At 38.2% G+C, this 20,673-nt stretch overlaps 1 long non-coding RNA gene across 1 annotated transcript in view; it reads right to left on the bottom strand.

The window, feature by feature from the left end:
* Nucleotides 1-20,673, bottom strand: part of LOC107498983 — a 221,426-nt gene that overhangs the window by 127,695 nt on the left and 73,058 nt on the right. The window contains exons 4-5 of the long non-coding RNA XR_001594179.2: nt 15,424-15,624; nt 5,398-5,477 (exon numbers count right to left, since the gene is read on the bottom strand). This is a non-coding gene — a long non-coding RNA (uncharacterized LOC107498983). The remainder of the gene's footprint in view (nt 1-5,397; nt 5,478-15,423; nt 15,625-20,673) is intronic.

Below are 20,673 nucleotides of genomic sequence, written 5' to 3'. Positions count from 1 at the left end.
GGCAGCCAGGGTGGCAGCTCAGCTCTCGTCTTCTGTGTTACTTCATGTGCAGGGCTCAGAGCCAATTATTCAGCCAGATATTGTTTTTACTGACCTCCAAAATGTAAATAGATCCAATAAGCATCATGTTTTCTATTAACTAAGAAAAACAGGGGTTGTAATAGATAAACCCAAAAATCTAAGTGAGGGCGGGGGGAACAGAATTATAAAAGGAGAAGCAGAAACTTGTAATAATCCGGTTATATGGTTGTATACACGAAGACATCCAAAACTAAACTAATATAATCGTTGGAATTAGCAAGAGATCCACAGAATGTCTAGATTTTTCTTTCCTAACTGACTCTAAAGTTTATGGAAATACAATGGTTCAACTATAGTCAAAATGCTATTGAAGAAGAACATGGGACAGAACATATACTGTCAGGTATTAAGGCACAGAAAAGAAGTATTATTGTAGGTGCTGACAACATGACAAATGGGACAGAGGGCAAGCCTGGAAACAGGCTCATGCATACGGAGAAGCTTGACAGGGGCATTGTGGCTACCAGACAGTGGGGGAAGGACATATCTTTTAATAATTGGTGCTAGGAAACCTAGCTACCCACATAAGGAAGAAAATGGAATTGTCCCTTTATGTCACACCATTAAAAGAGAACCAATCCCAGGTAGATTGAAAGCCTCAATATGAAAGTCAAATATATAAATCCTTTAGAAGAAAATACAAGAGATTATCTTCATGACCTTGAGAAGAAAATGATTTCTAAGACAAAACACGCAAGAACTAACATGAGAAAAACTTTGACATATTGTATATATATATTAAAATTTGGGACTTATAAAAGTTGTGAAAAGATAAATTGAAGATAGATTGGTGACTATATAGAATATGAAAAAAATGAACTTTACAAATCATTAAGATAAAACAAGTGCATAAAAAGGAATTTTCCAAGAAAAAAAGAAAAAAAAGAAAAAGAAAAAGAACTCTGAATAGCCATTAAATGAATGGAAAGGCACGCGGTATCTTTAGTAACCAGGCAAAAGCAAGTCAAAGTCACACTGCGCTACTGCACCACAGACTGGTTAGCTGACATTAAAGTCAGCCCGTGTCCGTGCATGTGAGGCTGTGGACCTGTGACAGCTCTCGTGCCCTGCTGGATGTACCTGCAAATCAGACAAAAACGTTGGAGAACAGGTTGGCACTTGTTGCTGAGGTTCGCCGTATGCACATCCCACAACTTAGCAGCAGCTCTACATCCAGCTGCAGGCCCTAGAAAAAGGAGTGCGTGTCTAATCCAGAAAGCACACATAGGGATATTCATAGCATCATCATTTAGTGTTGTCAGAAATTGAATGCAACCCAAATGTTCATCAGTATGAAAATGAATGAATAAATTGTGGTGTAATCACAGTAGAATATACAAGGCAATAAAAATTGGTGACCCACAGCTACAGCCCCTGGGAAGAATCACCAACTCTCAAAGAAAAGGGGAAATCACATAAAGCCAAGCCAATAACAACTGAAAACATAAACAAGGCAGAAAAGAAGGCTAAGAGTACGACCCATAAACATAGATCTTGTGAACTGCTAAGGAATTTTTTCCTTTGTTGCTTTTTGCCTGTCAGGGTATCAAATATAAGATGTCAAAGGACTGTGTCATGAGAATCTATGGAAGATGGGTCTCAAAGAGACCGTTATTCATACCGAGTAATGAGTAGGTTTATTTCTGCTATACTTAACCTTTGCAGCAATGATGCTAGAAAATATTTTGTCAAGCCAGGGGTATAATACATTTTTATGAAGCTGATAAGAAAAAATAGGAGAAAATGAGGCTAGGCTGTCATGTCAGAGTGAGAGGATGCTTACCTTTAATATTTCTGCTAAGAAGGATGTGATTGAAAGCAAATGCTTTTATTTTTTCATTCGCACATATTTTTTCCCCTCTCAAATCTGAAGAGGCTCATGTTCATAGGCCTTTCCAAGCTAAACAAACTACTAACGAATAATAACTTTGCGGTGTCATTACAAATGCTAATGTCGCATCTCCTCTCAGCCCACTTTTAGGAGAATAAATCTGCACAATGCGCATGCTACGGAGACAGAAGTAGATGTGGTTCGGAACTCAAAGCCCCCTGTCTGCGGCCGTGGTGAATGGCGTCGGCGGAGCGGCTGGGAGAAGACCATCGATTACAGACCAGCCTGAAATTCATGGTGAACCCTACTGAGAAAAGATAACCGACCTGAGACTAACAAACTCTCTTCCTGGAGAATGTCCACAGCAAGTAGGACTTAGTAGTGCACTGTGAGAAAAAAGAATTGGAGCGAGCTGAAATGATTGCTGCCTTGAATGCAGATTTTCCTCTTTTTCACTTTTTAGGTTCTTTGCAACACTTTTCTATTGCTACTCATTTGGCCATTAACCCCATCTAGTGAGACAGACATCTCAGCCTGACTTCTGCTTTTGGTTTCGTGGTTCTATTTCATAGAGACCTTATCTTCCAGCATTCTAAAGAAGGTTCCAGATAATTCACTAACATTTCTATAATTTTCTAAACTTGAACTTTATTGATCGCCTTTTCCCCTATTCTCTTATCTTTTGTTTAGCACATCATGATTTCTTTTTCTCGCTTGCCAGAGACTGTCCCTATCATTTTTGGGAACCAGAACTCAAAAGGCACAGTAAGGTATTTAATCAGCAGGTAGAGATAAAAAGAGTTTGAAAAAACATCTGGAAATACCTCAGAATCTCAGGGTTTGAGGGGCGGGATGTGAAATACTACTTAGTGAGTAAATCAGAATAAGAGGTACACAGGAATTCTGAGGAAAGTGAAGCTGGGACACACAGAACGTAAGGTCACAGTGCTCACTGTCGAAGCCTAAACCCACCGGCGGCGGGGGCGTGAGGCGGGATGGGAGGGCCGCTTTGAGAAGACCGAAAATTTCGACTTCACCCCAGTCTCTTTGGAAGCTGTTCTATATTATCCCTCGCTTTCCATGAAGTCCAACCATAGTGATATAATCCTTTTTATTCTGTATATTTACGGTAAGTAAAATTTCTTTTTTTTGAAATTGTTTTTTAAAATGATACATACTCCCTAGGAATGCTTAAATTTACTCTAAAGAGGAATGCTGCCTTGGCAGAAAATAGCCTTCCAAAAATGGAAATGCAAAAGTCCTGATAAAGCATTTTACAGTGACATCATAACCTAAATACAGAAAAGATAATGGCAGTACCATACAACAGATCATAGAAAGAGCATTAAATTTTATATAAATTATAATCTAATCTTGCTTGAGAATTGTTTCAGTTTTTTCATCAATGAAAAGCTTTGTTTTACTCTTTATAAATTATAAAGGTAAAATGTATTTCGTGTCTCTCAGTTCTATTACAGTATCAATCAGTGAGTATATGAAATTCTAAATAAATACTTTTAAGTTCTACTATTTTGCCCTATTTTTTTCATTATTGAAAGCCAATTTCTCTTCTTTGAATATATTTTTATTTTTAATATGTTTTTATTTTTAATTTATGGGGCTCATGTTTTGCACAATATTAATTCCTTATAATTAATTTTTCTCTTCCGAATTAAAAAATAGACCACACTTCCAACTATAACGTAGAGAGCTACAGAGAATGTCACTCTCGCCTTAATAAGAAAAAGCAAGATAATCTACAAAATCACAATTTTCTTGAACCAATCAGAGAGCTAAGAATGTGGGGATAAAAATTAGCCTGAAATGTGAGGAACACGATGTGGACCTGAGAAGAAAGATTAATGTGATGGTAACCCCAAGGAAAGATTTACCTGCTGAGATGAACTCCCCATGGTCAACCAAGGGCCCAACATTTATAAATAATAAGAATCTAGTGGCCATTTCCTGCTTGGGCTCCTCATGCACTCGATCCACCAGGCAGAGCCTCAGACTGAACTCCTGGCTTCCCTCACTGTGTGCTCTGTTCACACGTCTGGGTCTACTACTGCCTGGAAGCCCGGGTTCTGGCTTTCCACCAATGGACTTGGACTCGTCCAATCAGAACTACACAGTTATGTCCTCATTTGCATCTCTACTGACCAATCATAATTGCATGATTTGAACCAATCCGAGCCGTACAATTTAGAAAACTCAGGCGGGAAAGTTCTCTATGAAAAGGTTACCTCTTGTTTGTCTCCTGAGAGCACACAGTTGGCTGCATCTACTTCCTCTGTTTGCAAACTCACCTGAATGAAGTCTCTCCTTGCTCCAGTGCCTTTTGGGTTTGTTAATAATAGGAATTTCCAAGAAAATTAGGGATATCATTCTCTTTACACACATAAGAGGGTAAGAAGACTCTGCTGTTTTTGTTTTTTCTTTCTTTTTCTTCTTTTTTTTTTAAACCAAGTGCTAAAGGCTGAGTGTGGGCTGAGAGTAGAGTGAAGACCCTGGGAAATTCAGACCCAAAGAGAGTTCACAACTACTAGAAGTTTTTCACAGATGTCCACCTTGCACAAAGAGAGACTGGGGGATCGGAGGGGAAGATGGAACACCGCCTGCAGCGCGGGCTTGGACAAGAGCAGACGGTCACTATGGGAAAGGCGGAGAGCCCGACTCAAACTTTCTCCTCTTTAGAACAAAAGGGAAAGTTTGAAACCATGCATACCTCCTGCACGCATGGGAGAGACCCACGAAAACTGAGTGACCTGCCAAAATGGCTGACGCCGCCACCTGTAACCCATTCACTTTTATCGATGTGCAGCACTCATTATATGACAATAATACATGTATCCATCCTGTGTTTTAGTCGCCTAAGTTTACTATACTTTTGACAGTTCACCCACTTGTAATCTTATGAATTATGAACATTTATATATATAAACAGATATTAAATTCATGAAAGGGATCTGACCCTTTTCTCCTGCAAGGACATAGAATAAAGAAATGTTGAAACTATGTAGGTGTAGGAAGGTCAGGCCTCCAAGGATGAGGGAGAGTGGGGCCAGTGAGCATCCTATGCCCTGGCCAGCGGGGCCACCTTATCACTGACATTGTTCGTGTCAGCTCATCGTGACACCTGAAAGCAGCCTGAATCGTAACCAGTGTATTACTGCCGAGACCCTACGGTCAGTGCACTCCTTAACTGCTTGATCCCTGGACAGATCATTTCCTGGCCACTCCTTAATATACCACCACTTCAAGCAAAAAGCAAGCAGGGATCACACTTTCAAAATCAGACAAAATATTATTCTAAGCAATAAATTAGTAATTCATTTTGAGAAGCATTGTGAATTGATTAAAAGAGCAATTCATCAAAGCATGTGATGGTCATGAAATTATCCATACTTAGAAATGTGCAACTCAAAATTCATAATGTAAAATCATGAATTATTAACATAATTAACAAGTAGGTTTTGAAGGCTTACTGTGTCAGGCTGTCTTCTAGGCACTTGAAGTCCTCCGTTGATGAAATGCAAGATTCTCTGTGCTTTTGCAGCTTTTATTCCTGTGGATGGAACAGACAAATACATCAATTCAGCAACAATTGCAGTTGGAGATTTTTACATATCACTTTCAAAAAGGCGATAGATCAGTGAGCCAGATGAAAACAAAAAGAGAAGACCTGAATTATGTAATTAACGAGCTTAGATTATATTAATTTTATACAATGAAACTGGAAATGTATTCTTTCATAGTATATATGGGATGTTCGCAGCCAAGTCATTATGTTTTGGTCAAATATATCCAGTCATTTCTATCACATGATTCTAGCTGCTCATTCACCCCCAGTTCCACTGGGTGTGGGTCTTTGCAGGCACCTCGACCCCTCGTGGCTATGCTCATAGCCCCCCAATCAAAAGCGGCCTCTGTCATCTCGCCAAGCTTTTTTCTGTGTCCTCCTTTCTGTTTATGTAAACTAATGGTCCTTCACATGTCACTTCATTCTACAATATTTTCTCCTTTGTGCCTCCTAAATTACCTTGGACATACCTCTACCTACTATCCACCATAGAAAATTATTTATAAATATCTTTTTTATTACAAAATTTTTACTTGACCCTGGTATAATGTTAAATATGCTCATGATAACTTGATTAACATTTCAAAACATATTCATTTTAGTGATAGATAATAGTACCCAGTAGAGTAAAATAAAATGTAAATGTTCAACTATAAAGTTTTATCACTTTTTAATGTCTCTATTTACAGCACAGCAATTATATTTAATACAATGGATATAGCAAGAAATATTACATTAAACTATCTTGATCCTTGACACCAGGTGTTACATTTTAAATGAAATATTTTCCAGCCATTATTTTTCTGTGGATTTCATGTTCTTCATTCTCAGAAGAAACTATTTATAAAAATTGAACAAACTGATTCTTAAAATAGTGAAGAGTAAAATATCCTTGGGTTTGGTATATGAAGAACAAATGAGAACATTAAAAGAAATAAAAATAACTGAATTTTAACTCTTAGAGCTTATTTTTAAAACCACATTTGGAAATAACAGTACTATTGAATGCCTAGAGTACACTGGAAGTCAAATGTCAACAGGCCAAATTTGGTGCCATTTTATGAAATAAATGGTAAATAAATAACTTTTGATCTGCGTGCTTGAATTGCTCATATTTTTAGATTTGAGTTAAGTTGTAAATTACATAGGATATATAAATTTAGAAATGTTTATACAATTTGAAATGACAAATCCTGACCACAGCCAAACTTAGGGGACCGAAAGAGCTGTTTTTCAGAAATCGTTGCTGGAAATAAAGTGGTAATGCGCAGTAAGCCTGAGCTTCAATTAATCATTGAATAGAAGGTTAAATGTTCATAAGCAAAATCATTCAGAACCTAAAGATAGTTAGATGTAATAAATGAAAAGATAGTTGTGCTTCTCAGATGTTATTTTTCACAGTGCTTAACGACTTTAGTCTTTAATGATCTAGGAGCCTCTGTCCAAGAAGTATACGACACATTTGGTGGAGTCCACGATTTCAGGACACTTGATGGCCATTAAAGTTGCATGTGGGACATGTATAGGAATTCTGGATTTAAAAAAAAAAAAAGCTATCAATGGGAATTTGAATTTTACCTTGGGTTCTTACCAGCGAATCTTTGCATGCCACCACAGTTTCCAACCGATGGCTGCTACTGACGACGGCAACACTGTTCTCAACTCAACATGAACACCGAGTCAAGTTTTGAAAACCATCTATCAATTCTTTTTAATTTAAGAGTGTATCATACACTCTTTGCATCCTTTATTGTACCTTATTTTAATTTTTTTTCGAAGAAGGTTAGTTGATTGGTCCCCCAGGGAGAGCTGCCCATGGGGCTGCACAGTGGGGCACCGGGGCCCGTGTCAGGCACCTCACTTGACTCTCCACAGGTGGCGGAGGCTCCGCGCAGTCCTTCCCACTGCGTCACCCATGCTGACCAGTGGCTGGCAGGTAGCACATGGCTTTTTTGGCTTTCTTGCAGCTGTAGCTGTGGGATGTGCCAGCCAGTGCGACACACATCAGTGTAAGAATGGGCTGGAGGTGGATGACTGGACTGAGCATGGTCACCAGGAGGGGCAGCAGGAGGGCTGCACAGTAGGCCACCCAGCAGGGGATGCATTAAAGCACCTTATTTTATAGATGCTCAATAAACATTCATTGTGAAAAAGACTACCACGCCTTTTGCCTCTGTCTTAGTTATTCAAGGTTGGTGAAACATGTGGCTGCCAATTCGAGAATTCAGATTTACTGAGGAGACAAGAAGTATTCAATTTTTTAAAAAAAATTCAAAGTCTCAAAGCAACATAAAAGTAGAGATAATTGTATAGTAAACTGTATATATTTAATAATGTGGAGTAAAGCTTACTCTTGAGATAGAGTAGATCGGATCCAAGAATAGAATAAGGTGGGTGGCTGAGACTATTTATTTATTCTTATCAAATAAATAAAGATAACTGATAGGATTTACTTCAGTAATCAACTAAAGTAATGCACTTACTGCTTCGAATACCCAGATAAAGCCAACAATGTTTCGTAAGAAGTAACAAGCAAAAAACATACAAATACATACAGACTTTCACACATAGATACATGTGCAGGCACACACATAAATGAGTGCACAAATGTGTGACTTGTGAAATTAGAGGATTAGTGAAAACTTGGAATATTCTTTCCAAATTTACCAATGTGATAAGCTAAAGTTAAAAAAAAATAAAACTAGAAAAAATGTTTCTAGTTTTGGACAAGTTTTAAAACAATACATGCACAAATGTCTCTTTTTTAAAAAAAAAAAAAACTCATTTCTATTTTTCCTAACTTTTGCAATGCATATGCCTCACTTTTATTTAGAGAAAGGTAATATTATTTTAAATGTGACAAAAATAAGTTAAATAAAAGGAGACGCCAATACATGTCTCGTGAGCTACTGGAAAGAGTTCCTTAGGCGACACATTATTGCTCTCATGCTACGAATCGAGAAACGCCTTTACGACGTGTTCGTCACTCAGGACTGCGCTTTCGTGGGCATGTGTCTTGTACATATAATCTTATACCGGGCTGCATTCCACTGCATACATTCAATTTACCTTAATTTTACACCATCTTCACTTCTACCTGGGAAGATAGATGGTGTAAACAAAGTGCATATCACAGATAACTTTTATCTCGTGAAAAAGGTTAAAATATTCTGTATACTTCTTACTTATAATATTTTCAAGCTGTTTGCTACTCACAGTGACTCATATCAGCCCGAAAGGGCAAACTTCAGCCATGATTTGCTATCTCCTGCCTTTTGACAGGCTCCATGTCGCCACAAAAGGACTGGTTTTTACATATTCAGTGAGCACACAGACTGTCTCATTGTCTCCTGAAATGCTAACCTCGTGGAGGAGGGGTTGCCGCTTCCTCTGGGCATCAGGATGAAGTCTTCTCTTGGCTCCTTGTGGTCCTGCACTTGCCCTTGTTTTTGCAAATGCTGTATATGCCTTTTCTTTCTACCACAGAAAATTCATTTACCATAATTTCATTTTAATGCTTAAACCCAGTATTGAGACAGATATAAAGCAAAGAAGAATAGACTGTATTTCTGAGTAGCTGTGCCTGCATCCTGATTCTATCATTCACCACTGATGTAACTTTAGATAAATGTTTGAAAACTCTTTCTTTTTTTTTAAAGGTGGCCAACTTAAGATGGCCCAAGAATTTGGTTATATTGAAGAACTGAGGCTGAATAAATTACTGATCAAAATGGCAAAACTATCAGCAATTTTTCACAACCGAATAACCAGCCAATGTGATAACTAAGAGCAACCCTACAAATGTGTTAATTAAATATTAATATTTAAGAGGAACAAAGGAAAACTCCGTCCAACTCTGGTGATAATAATAACATATTGATAACAAATTGCTATTCACCCAAATTTTTGGAATTTGATGTATTTGCTATGTAGCTACAATTAGAAGTTATTTGCCTTTTAAAGTAATTTATTTGTTTATGAATCACTTTTAGAGTAGTAAATCAGCACTTTCAGCCATGAGTTAATATTTAATGTACGCCAGCTAACTTTAGTAACTCCAATAGACAACAAGCCTTCCCCTTTCTATACAAATTAAAATCTGATTTTTTGCATAATTTCCCCATGAAAAACAAAGAAGCCTTGCATTTTTGAATTAGCTTTTAAATAAGCAGCTTTCGTTAGTCTGCTGTGTGCTACAGAGCATATGCTATTGTGTGATTTTAGAAAGTTATGAAATTTATGTTTACAACCTCAATCTCTTTATGTTCAGTAAATTCATCAAACATGTTTTTAAAAAATATTTTTTAAAAATATTTCTCATCTTGGCAGAGGTAGGGTGAGACGAATGATATTTATTATAGTTTCCGGTAGATTATCTGCTACTTTCCTTTTTTTGTCTTTGGGTACCCAATTTTAATATATATAATTTCTGAATTTTGTTAGTTTTTATTTCATATCCTGCTCTTTTATAGCCATATTATTTTTGAACTTGTTTTTTTTCCCCCCACTGTTCTTATATTCTAAATAAGTTGTCTATTTTAAAGTTTCAATTAAAATATTAAATTAAAATTTTCAAAACTTTTTGGCCATTTTATTTTCATTTGGACTTTATTCACTTTATTTTCATCTTTTTCTTATAATAAATGTGTATGTTATTCTAGCGTAATCCTTGCTCGTATCCATTCTTAAAAAGATGGCCTTTTGTGGCATTGAAGGAGCAGGTTTATTTTTCTCTGACTGGGAGGGGCAGCGGTTGCTTTCCTCTGGAGTCATTTCTGTATCTTCCCGTTTTAGAGAAGTTCCATTTTGCTCGTAAGCCTATTCTGGTACCCGTTTTCTCTACTCCTGCCTCCTCTCGAATTTTTTTCTTTCCCTTGCCTGGTGTTTTCACCCATCGGCTTTTCCCCCATCGGCTTCTCCTCAGAGTAAGCCTCTGCTCTTCTGCAACCCTGAGTATGTGAGATCTCTGTTTCATCCTCAAGGACTTGAGCATTGACGGTACAGTTTGGTCTTTGAGTTTCCACTAAATTTTTGCATTTATAACCGAATTGGAGCCTCAGAGAATTTCTCCCAAATTCCCTCAGCATGTTCAGACTTGCTTGCTCAGGTTTTCACTAAGGATGGGGGTCTGCCCGTTTTGAAGTGTGTATTTGCTGACAACTTTTGGTCTCCGCAGTTAGGCTAGGCCGTCACCTTCCATATGCCATCTCTCCATCCGAGGCGACTCTGGGCTACCTTGGGTGTGACTGGCAATTGGCATTATGTGTCTGTGTTGTAGCATTTTCCTATCTTCCCCAAATCGTACAGACCAACAAGGAGGGTATATTAGTTTTCTGACGTCGCTGTAATACATTAGCACAGACTCGGTGGTTTAAAACGGCACAGATACAGTCTCTTACAGTCCTAGAGGGCAGAGATCTAACATCAGTTTCACTGATCTTGGGAAAGTCAGGGCGTCACAAAGTTGGCTCCTTCTCAGGGTTCTAAGCAGACTGCTCCTTGCCTCCTCCAGCTCCGGCGGCCGCGCTCCTTTTGGCCGTATCATGCCGATCACTACTGTGGTCACACTGCATTCTGCTGATAATGACGCTGGCAATTATGTCGACCCACCCGTACAACCCACGACAATGTCCACATCTCAAGAGCCTTAATATAATCACGTGCGCAAAGTACTTTTTTGGCCATGTAAGGTGCATATTCATTCGCTTCATGATTTGGATGTAGAGATTTCTTTCGTGTGTGGGGGGAGCGATGCAGGACATTGTTCAGTTTGCCTTGACTATTACTAAGAAAAAGAGGAAAAATTTTAAAAAAGAAGAAAATCCATTTTAAGACATAAAAGTGCTATAAATATAAACTGTACTTGAGAAATCAAGATCTCAGAGAGAAGGGGACTCCTGAGAACAGGGTTCCATCTTAATATCTTAGGGACAGGAAGGATTCGGAGGGGACAGTTATTCAGCATTTGCATATTCAGAAGGACTCTAGTAGAAGAGGAAACACCTGAGAGCTACTGTTTGCACGGCTTTTCACAGAAATTCACCTAGTGCTTGCACTGTGGCTACTGTCCTTTCTTACAGGACAGGCCAGGAAAAGTGGGGTGGCGAGTACAAATCTTAAACGAGTCTCTCCCAGCTGATTTCTAACCATCTCCAGCAGAGTGGCAAGGGCTGCCTGTACCCCACTGCTGCAGATCTCAGGGTGCAAATCAGAGGGGGTCTTTAATTTTTATTGTTGTTGGCATTAATTCTGGAACTCCTTATACTATGTATTTCTGGCTTTACAAAACTTATTTTCATTTCATATATTTTAGAGTGAACAGTATGGGACCACAAGTATTGTAAGCAGATTGTCACACATTTTGGAGAATGTAGGTGAGAAATCTCTTTAACATTCGAACTTATTCAATGAGAAAGAGAGAGAGAGAGAAAGGGAAACCTGCGACACTGTTTAATTTCCTATTGTTTTCAGGTTCTAAGGAAAAATTATTCCCTATGTCCTTTTTTATTTTTGCAAGAGAATGCTACCACAAAGATGAGTAAAACGGTGATAAGCAGAGAATTCAGGAAAAGGGATTTAGACTGGACGAGAGGGGAAGGCATCGCGGATGTGCTGATAGTTGTTCTAGGTTCATCCCCTTCCTCTCGATAAGCAAATGTTATTTAAAATAACTGTACGATCCACTTAATAAAGAAAAAAATAAGAAAATAAATGCTTTTCTTTCTTTAAGCATACATTTATTTTACTCTCATGTAGCATATGGTGTGTTACAATATTAGATTGTATTTAGCCACACAGCCTCGGTGACATTCTAACATGTGGTGATGCATTTTAATCCTTACGTGCCAGTTTATAACTTTGTCAGCATCTGCTGTGTGTAAACAGTACGAGCTGCATCAGGTGAGTGTGTGGCTGTTTATCTCTGGGGAGAGAAGTGGAAGATGGTATGCGCTCGTATAAAAAAGAGTATATGACTTTTTTAATTTTGAAAAAATATCGTTGGTCATTCCACACTGTCGTGTGCGTGATTCTACAACATGCACAACTGGCAAAGTAATTTTCTGCCAAAAGGAAATTAGATTAGTCTAGCATCATCTCATATAAAGCAACATGACGAAAGTGTGTATAGAGAATGTGTATATTTTCAATGCTAATTTTTGTATTCTATTTGGCTGCTTGCAATATATTCGATTTCCGAGGACAAGACCCGAAGGAATTTCCTGAGGTCTTCCCATCCATTTTCTGACTTAGAGAAGGTATGCAACACCCAAACAAAACTATTACTCACACAGACTGATTCTTTTCTCACCCTGGGGAAGGACTAGGCTTGGAAATAACTGCTGCGAAACCTTAAAAAACCAACTCCCATGTATGAGGAAGCCCCGAAAGGACCTGTTCACTGGTCCTCGGGGGCTGAGCCTGCTCTGACGTGACCGTATTCCACAGCTGGTCGTGAGTCTCTCATTTAGATAGGGTCCTTCTAAGGCCACAGCATCATTAGCTCTTGAAATAATAATGATCATGTGAAAACTATAACATATGAAAGATAATTTGAGGATGAGTGTTGTCAATCAATATGTTGTTAGACAGCACTATTAACCTCCGGTCACTGAACAGCGCCTCTCTGTCCCTGGAGAGAGCAGTGAGGGGCGGGGAGAGGTGTCGCCCCTCTGCCTCAGAGTCTTGCCCATCTCCCTCAAACTTGTAACAATTTTTTTTTTTTTTATAATAAAGAGATACGAAAAACCCAGTCCTACACTCTGCTTCGATTAAATGAAATTACATGTGGTGTCACCAAAATACACCAAAACTTAAAAGTTAAAAAAGTGATAGATTTTTAATAGACTAAAACATTTGGATTTGTTTTAACTGTGAAAATCTGAGGCATGAACTTGCTGACCCTCCATTTTTTCACAGTCCAACTTTCTAAGGCTCAATTACTCTAGGGCCCATATATCTCCATGGTTTAATGCTTAAGAAACATGAAGTAGAAAGAGAAACGAGACTTGGGGACTTTCCGTCACTGATTGTCATAAACTTTGCCTACCTGTTAGGCAGTGCCTGGGGCAAGCCTGGAGAAAAAAATAGCCCATATTTTGTCCTTGGTCTAGAGATTTTTTCCTCTATGTTTTGTCCTGCTAGCAGCTGTCTTTTTTCTCATCTTTCTTCAACTTTCTTTAAGTAATTATTTTTTCCTTTTTTAAACCTATTTATACAGTTACTTCTAAAACAATAGTTTTGAAAAAAATAACTGAGTTTGGGAAGGTCAAGTAATTTTGACTTTATAAAGTAATGCTTTTTGCTGATAACAAAATTTTAAAGTATATAATCTGACCTTTACAAAACACCATGTAAGCAAAACTCAGTTACAGGAGTTGGTAGAATAATGTTCAAAGAAAGAGAGGGCAAGAGACTTCTGCACAGGAATCTGTGACTAAAATAAATAGTCACTAAGATAGGTGACTAAAATTGACCCCTACCTTGAACAGTACTATTCTCATTTCTTCTGCCTGGAATAATGACTTCCCTTATGATTTCTTTGAGAGTTTTAAGTAGAGAACAGGTTTTCTAGGTATAGGAAATCAACGTATAAATAGAAGACAGTTGAAAAGACATATTTATTTTCTTGGAATGGTGGAAGACAATTATTTTGACTGATACAAAATTCTGTTTCATGTTTACCATCAACAGTTCTGGAGAAAGAAAGAGATCTCAAACAGCACACCAATATTGATAACACAACAATGCTTACCATCTTTTTCATGGAATCTGAATATTTTCATTTAACTCTTTTATCATCTATTACAGTTTATAAGCACATGTACATATGTGCATTCATACATGTGTGTATGTGTAAAATATACATATATGTACAGATACACACACATACACACAGTATTACATATATATGTATATGTGTGTATGTATATATATGTATATATGTATAGGTATTAACACACACACACACACACACACACACACACATATTCCTGGTGCCTCCAAAAAAGTTGATAAACCCAGATCTTTCAGATCTTCCAGAGGCCAGGGCCTGGGAGTTTGGGGACTTGAATTTGAATGGGTCCCTCTCCTGACCCCATGCGCACCTCTCCCGATCCCCACGGAAAATGCTACTGTTGTTAATTTGTCTTCTGTTTTAATAAAGAGATGTAGTCCTTTCAAACAATTGGAAGAAAGAGAAAGCAAAAGCAAGGAAAAACTTGGACTCGGAAACATAACCTAACATGATTAGATTTGATTAAAATTACCATTAAAAGCATAATTGAAAATAAGTTCTTTCGAATTAATGATACAATGTTAATTTAACCAGTTTTATACACTATTTAATATAATCTAGTGTTAACATAATTTGATAATCTGATTTCAAGACTATACAGGTTAATCTTCACTAAAATGCATATATATTAGTGCCTTTCTCTGCTTAACATTTCTCAGTGACTCCCACTGATCCTTTTAAGGTCCACGTTTCCAACAGTCCTCGCAGGAACCTCTCTAGCAAGTGCTTACTTAAAAATCCATGTTCGGTTCTAACTGAAAGTTTGACCTTGAGCCTGTGAAGTGGCCTTTCCCCTTCCCTGAAACATCCCAAATGCCGAGAGTGGCATCGCACAATCGCACACTTCAACTGATGAGCCGTTGCACCCACACAGACGCTGTGAGAAAGCAAAGGGGATGAATCTGACTCCTCAGAGCTGGGCGCTGCTGTTCAGCATGAATTTCAGCAGAATAATTATATCTTCGCACATCATCGCCCTCGGCCATACCGTGAATGGCATTTTTCAGGGAGAGGGTTCAAATGTTTCAAAGACACCTAATACTTCTAAAATAGAGATGACAGATGCATGCAATTGTTCTCCAGGCGCTTGCGCACAGCAGTGTAAAAATTGGGGGTAATCAAATCAGAAAACATTACCTTAAAGCGATTTCCTCAGACTATGATCAGGACGAATGCAACATATTCCTGAATCCAGCGATGTGCTTGTGCGTGATCTGGGGTCACCCGCATGTGTCGCGGAGTTAGGCTTGTCCCAGTGATTTGCCACGAGCCCAGAGACCAAAAATGGGGCAGGCTCTCCCCAAAGGGACACCTCACAGACAACGGAAACCGTGAAAACTGTAAGAAGAGAAAACAGAATAATTTCACTCGAATCGAGTAGTGCTTTATATGTTTTATATATAAAATGATAATGCTAGCTGTCTGCAGTATTAAAGTTTTAAAGCTCTTAACGAGTATAAATAAGAACTAAAAAATACATTTTATTTCTGTCTTAAAAATTTAAGGGCAGTGACAGGACGAGGGTTCCTGGACCCCCAACTTGGCAAGAGTTCAGGCTCTTTGCTGAGGCCAGGCGAAGAATCGGGCCGAGACCAGTGTCTGCGGCGTTTCATGCAGAGATAAGAGCATCTTCGCCACTGGTTCCTGCACATTTCAAGGGTAAATTCCCCCTGGAAGCCTTTATCTTGTGTTCTTGCCAAAGTAAAGGTGGCTATGCTCTAATTGTGCATGTGCCAAGGTTTTAAAGTTCATTGTTTTCAGCACTGCACTGAAAGAGCCTAATACGGCGGAATTTAGCCCAGTTCTATTTCCACAGTATTCAGATCTTACTTTGAATTAAGCAATTTTCTGGTACAATTTATTGAAATATCTGTTCACATTGCATTATTTTTCTAAGTGTACATTTTCTATTTTGGGTTGCTTTGCTTAAAAGGAAAACCATCACACATCAGAACTAAAAAAGGGTTAATCCTAAAAATTTATGAGAATCTCTCGAAATCGAAGAGCAAAGCGTGGTAAGGATCTTATGGGGACTGGAAAATCATCATCTCTGCATCTCTTCCTCTGAGGACACGTGGGCACTCTGCTCCTCTGGGGGAGTCTCACTGTATTCTCCCTGAGGACTGCACACTCCACCTGTGGCTTTCAGGTGACGACTCCCACTTCACTCCCTAGGTGGCAGCCTTAGCTACCTGGTCACCACCTTTCTCAGTTCTTCACAGTAAAGCAACTAAGTTTCTACATCCCGTTTCCGAAATCTCATTTCAAGGAATCCATTAGCTTCTTGGCTCAGGCTAATGCACCAATTTAGGGCAGAGTCCAGAGTCGCCTGGGGCAAAAGGCAGTCCATCTTGGGCTCTGATGCGCAGGGGCTAAGTAAGCACAGAGCCATACAAAATGCGCATCCTGGGAGTCTCCAAAATCTCTTTCAGTAAAATTCTAATTTACCTTCATAGGATATACATAAAGTATGTGAATTACCAGTCCTTGAAGGACTGGTAATGTTATAACTATTTGTTGCCTGTTAGTATCAATTGCAGAGTGTGGGAGAAGCTCGCTAGCTCTATCATTTGCAATAGGACCTGAGAATAATTTATTTATTCAAGCAGCAAACATTTATTCATCATTTTCTATTTACCACCCAATGAATGGGGTGGCAACAGTAAAGCATGAGGAAGCAAATGAGCAAAGATCAGAAGAAGGAGAGATCAGAGCTGTGCTGAGATGTTAAATCAAGAGGTATGAGGCCAGAATAGCAACCGTAGGTGGTATTCTTGTCAGCTTCTTGCTAACTAGAAATATTGTTTAAAAACTGTCATTATAACATATGCAATTCTATATAAATGTTTACATCTAGCATAAGTTTCTTTTTCTTGTTAAAACTTATGGATGTAAAGGAGGATGTAGATACTATGTTATTCAGTCCTGTTTAACTTCCTAGGAACAATTTTTTAAAAACAAAATATCTCTTAAATAAACATCAAGATAAAATTAATGATTTTTAATTAACTCCTTTTCTCTCCAATTTACCAAGATAACTTTAAATGAGTTACTAAAACATACTATGACTCATTGCTCAATTCAAAAATACATAGATTAATTCACTCTGAGTAAATTATAACACATTTAATACATTAGTTCTATTTAAATGATGTACTATGTTCAATTTAAAATCACCACCAACAAAGCTACCACTTACCAGAGATAAAATCTTAGTTAATGCATTCTTTTGAAAATTGTTTCAACTTTTATTGTTATATTTAGTTCTTATCTTGATAAACATGATAATTAATGATTTTCCTTTAATATAGATTTATTTTTAAAGCAAGATAATTGAAAAATATATAATTTTCCCATATGGTGTTCTTCCTTAAAGTTTTAAATTTCATAAGAGCAATTGCAGTCTGCCTAAAGGAGATTATCTGAGATGCCGTATGTGGCCTCCTTTTAACAAGAATAATGTGTTTAGGCTAGGGTTATGCAGAATATTGTAGTTGGAATACAAATATAGTTATTAGAGTTAACTGAAAATTAAGCCATATATTCCCCAAATTTAAATAATACCTTAAAACATTGCAAAATTTGATAGTAACTTATACATTTCCTAAAAGACAGACATCAGTATCCACTAGCAATTGATTGATATGTTCATTTTCAATTCAAACATTAATTTCCCATTGAAAATATCCTTAGGGAGAAAAAAAGATAATTATTTTAATTCAGTGGAGAAAACAAGATCTGTTTTATGATAATGACTGCCCATGATTAAGAGAATCAGTTTTAAAATCTGTCAGATGTGAATCTTTCAATATCCATCATGGCTTATAAAGATATTAAATGCATCATAAGTTACTGACATTAAATGACTAATTTAAAGGTTTACATTTGAAAAGCTAACAATACACAATCTTAAAATAATAACTCGTGTTAGAGTTTAAGGTGATATAATGTTAAGAAATAAAAATGTTAAGCATGGAATATTGGATCTCTGTGAAAAATACTATTTAAAACACACACAGTGGGATAAAGCTGAAAATAGGATATTGAGTAATAATTGCTTCAAGACCAACTGGCAGTTTTAAAAAGGTTGTTATACATATAATTTAGAATATAAAGCTAGCATAGAATGAAAATATTGTTTTTGAATTCATCTGATTTTCAACTTAGAAATTCAGGCATCATTTTCTGTTGAAGCTCCATTTGGATAGGTTGCTAAATTTTTTTTAAATGGAAAATAAGATTCAAAAAACTTTGCTTACATCGATATGAATTTCTAATTAATGATGTTCTATTACAACGTCATGGCTTCAGTTGCTCGTTTATTTAGAGGCATTGTTCACTCTTGTTCTGTTCACTCTCAGTCAATCATGCATTAGTGACCCTTTTGGTCAAGGGGAAAATAGTACTGGTTGTTCTGAAGAAGGGCAGAATTTCAAAGAAAAAGTAACTCATGGCCTTAAAACTTAAAATGGAAGGAAAATTGGCCAGAATTTAATCAGTCACAGAGTTCAGAGACTTTCTTTTGGTATAATTGAACTTATTTTCTTTAGTAGATTTATAGGGATTGGTAAGTACTTCCTGATAATGCTGCACTGAGAGATTTTCAAGAAGGGAAAAACTCTACACACAAAAAAAGGCGTTATAATAGAGGGCCATGGAGACTGTGATCTATTGTGGCAGTTTCCATAGTGATTTCCAGAGAGATGCTGTGTGCTACCCAGTACGACCTCTACGACGTATAAGGAGACACACCTTTAATAAAACTAGATCATTTCCGTGCGTCTCGGGCCGACCTAGCTCTTCTGTTCTATTTAGGTGTCATGCTATTTGCATAGCACTTTCACAACCAGCACCCCATGGGATGAAACTATAATACCGTCTAATCCTTTGTCCTTTTACGAATAACCCCTGAGAGATACATAGTTCGAACTTATTAGTATTGATACTCACACTATTTATTTATCTGGAATTCCTTTCACCTACAATAGTGCCTGGAGCATAGCAGTTGCTTAAAAATTATCTGTCCAAAGGATCACAAATGTGACCATTTATTTTTAATTCAGAATCTATCCATTTTGCACTTTCTTCACCCTTAATTCAGGACTAGTACGAGAGTCAGTGTGTGGTTTGTTGTGGTCACAAATCTGAACACGCAGTCATCTCTATCATGGCCGCATCTCACACCTTACTTATGAACTTGAAGACACATCTCTGACTTCTAACTACTGCAGCGATGTTTCCTCTGCTGGACAGCGTCTGAGAAGAGAGGTTTGAAGAGGATGAGAACTGCTGTTGCTTATTATGGCGTTGCAATTTTATGTTTTCTCACTTAAATTTCATGACTCTGAATGGCCGTGGCGATTATTGGTGCTAAGGCTCCTGTCCTGGATCGTCCTCCTCTCTCCAGCTCTGCCAGGACAAGTAAAGCTATGAATGCTGCCATGCGCACCAGGCAAGCGCCACTCCTCGGTTGGGTCTGCACCGGCAATAAGAGCCATTTGTGAAGCAGACACTGATACGTGATTGACAAGGCAGCAGTCTCTCTCTCACGTATCTTGCGAAAGAGAGCATTTTACTCAGAGACAGCAGGTAAGGAGCCTAAGGAGAGAATCTAAGTCGTGTCTAGGGCAACAGACGGTTCTACCAGGTCTACTATGTAAGGAGCAGGGAGGAAAATAGCATGGGGATAGGCGATGGCCACATCATGAACAGCCTTTTAGGCGATGGGGAACGAGTATGATCTCGGCGTATTTATTGATGGACTGCCAAAAAAAAAAAAAAAATCAAGGAAGAGATATTTTTGCATACGGTTGCTCTCTTTCTGTGCGAGTCCTGCCCTCCCGAGGGGTAATGGGGAATGACGTGCTCAGAGCACTTCATGAGTACCTGGAGTCTGCGGTACATCTAACAGGTTCTGAGACATACTTGAGATGTCAAAAAGTTAGCGAGCGTGGCAATAGGCTTGAAGTGACAGGACGGAAACACGTCTACTGATGCACAGAAAGGAATTTTCGTCCTTTCCAATCCAAGTGTGGGAATCATGGGAGAAATCCACGAAAAGCTTGCGGAAAAATATTTGCTGTATGCGTGCATTCTGAACAGTTGAATGGAGAGCAGATGAAGATGCCAAAGGAGATGCATTCCCTGTACCCAGGGATATCATGGGGTGAATTACGTCAAGGGATTTTCAGAAGAACCACTTGATACGCCGATGAGAGAAACAGTTGGAAGCATCGGACAGGACTAGGAGGAAGGCATCTTATAATTGTTCCATTCAAGTAAGAAATTTGGTTCCAGCCCCAGAGGTGTCAGTAACTGCAGCTAGCCAGAAGACTGGGAGGGGGCAGAAGGAGGCGTGAGCAGGATCAAGAGAAGAAGCTGGCCACA

This window comes from Rousettus aegyptiacus, unplaced genomic scaffold, assembly GCF_014176215.1.
Source record: "Rousettus aegyptiacus isolate mRouAeg1 unplaced genomic scaffold, mRouAeg1.p scaffold_m13_p_18, whole genome shotgun sequence".
NCBI classification, from domain to species: domain Eukaryota; kingdom Metazoa; phylum Chordata; class Mammalia; order Chiroptera; family Pteropodidae; genus Rousettus; species Rousettus aegyptiacus.
This window is presented reverse-complemented; position numbering and strand designations above follow the sequence as displayed.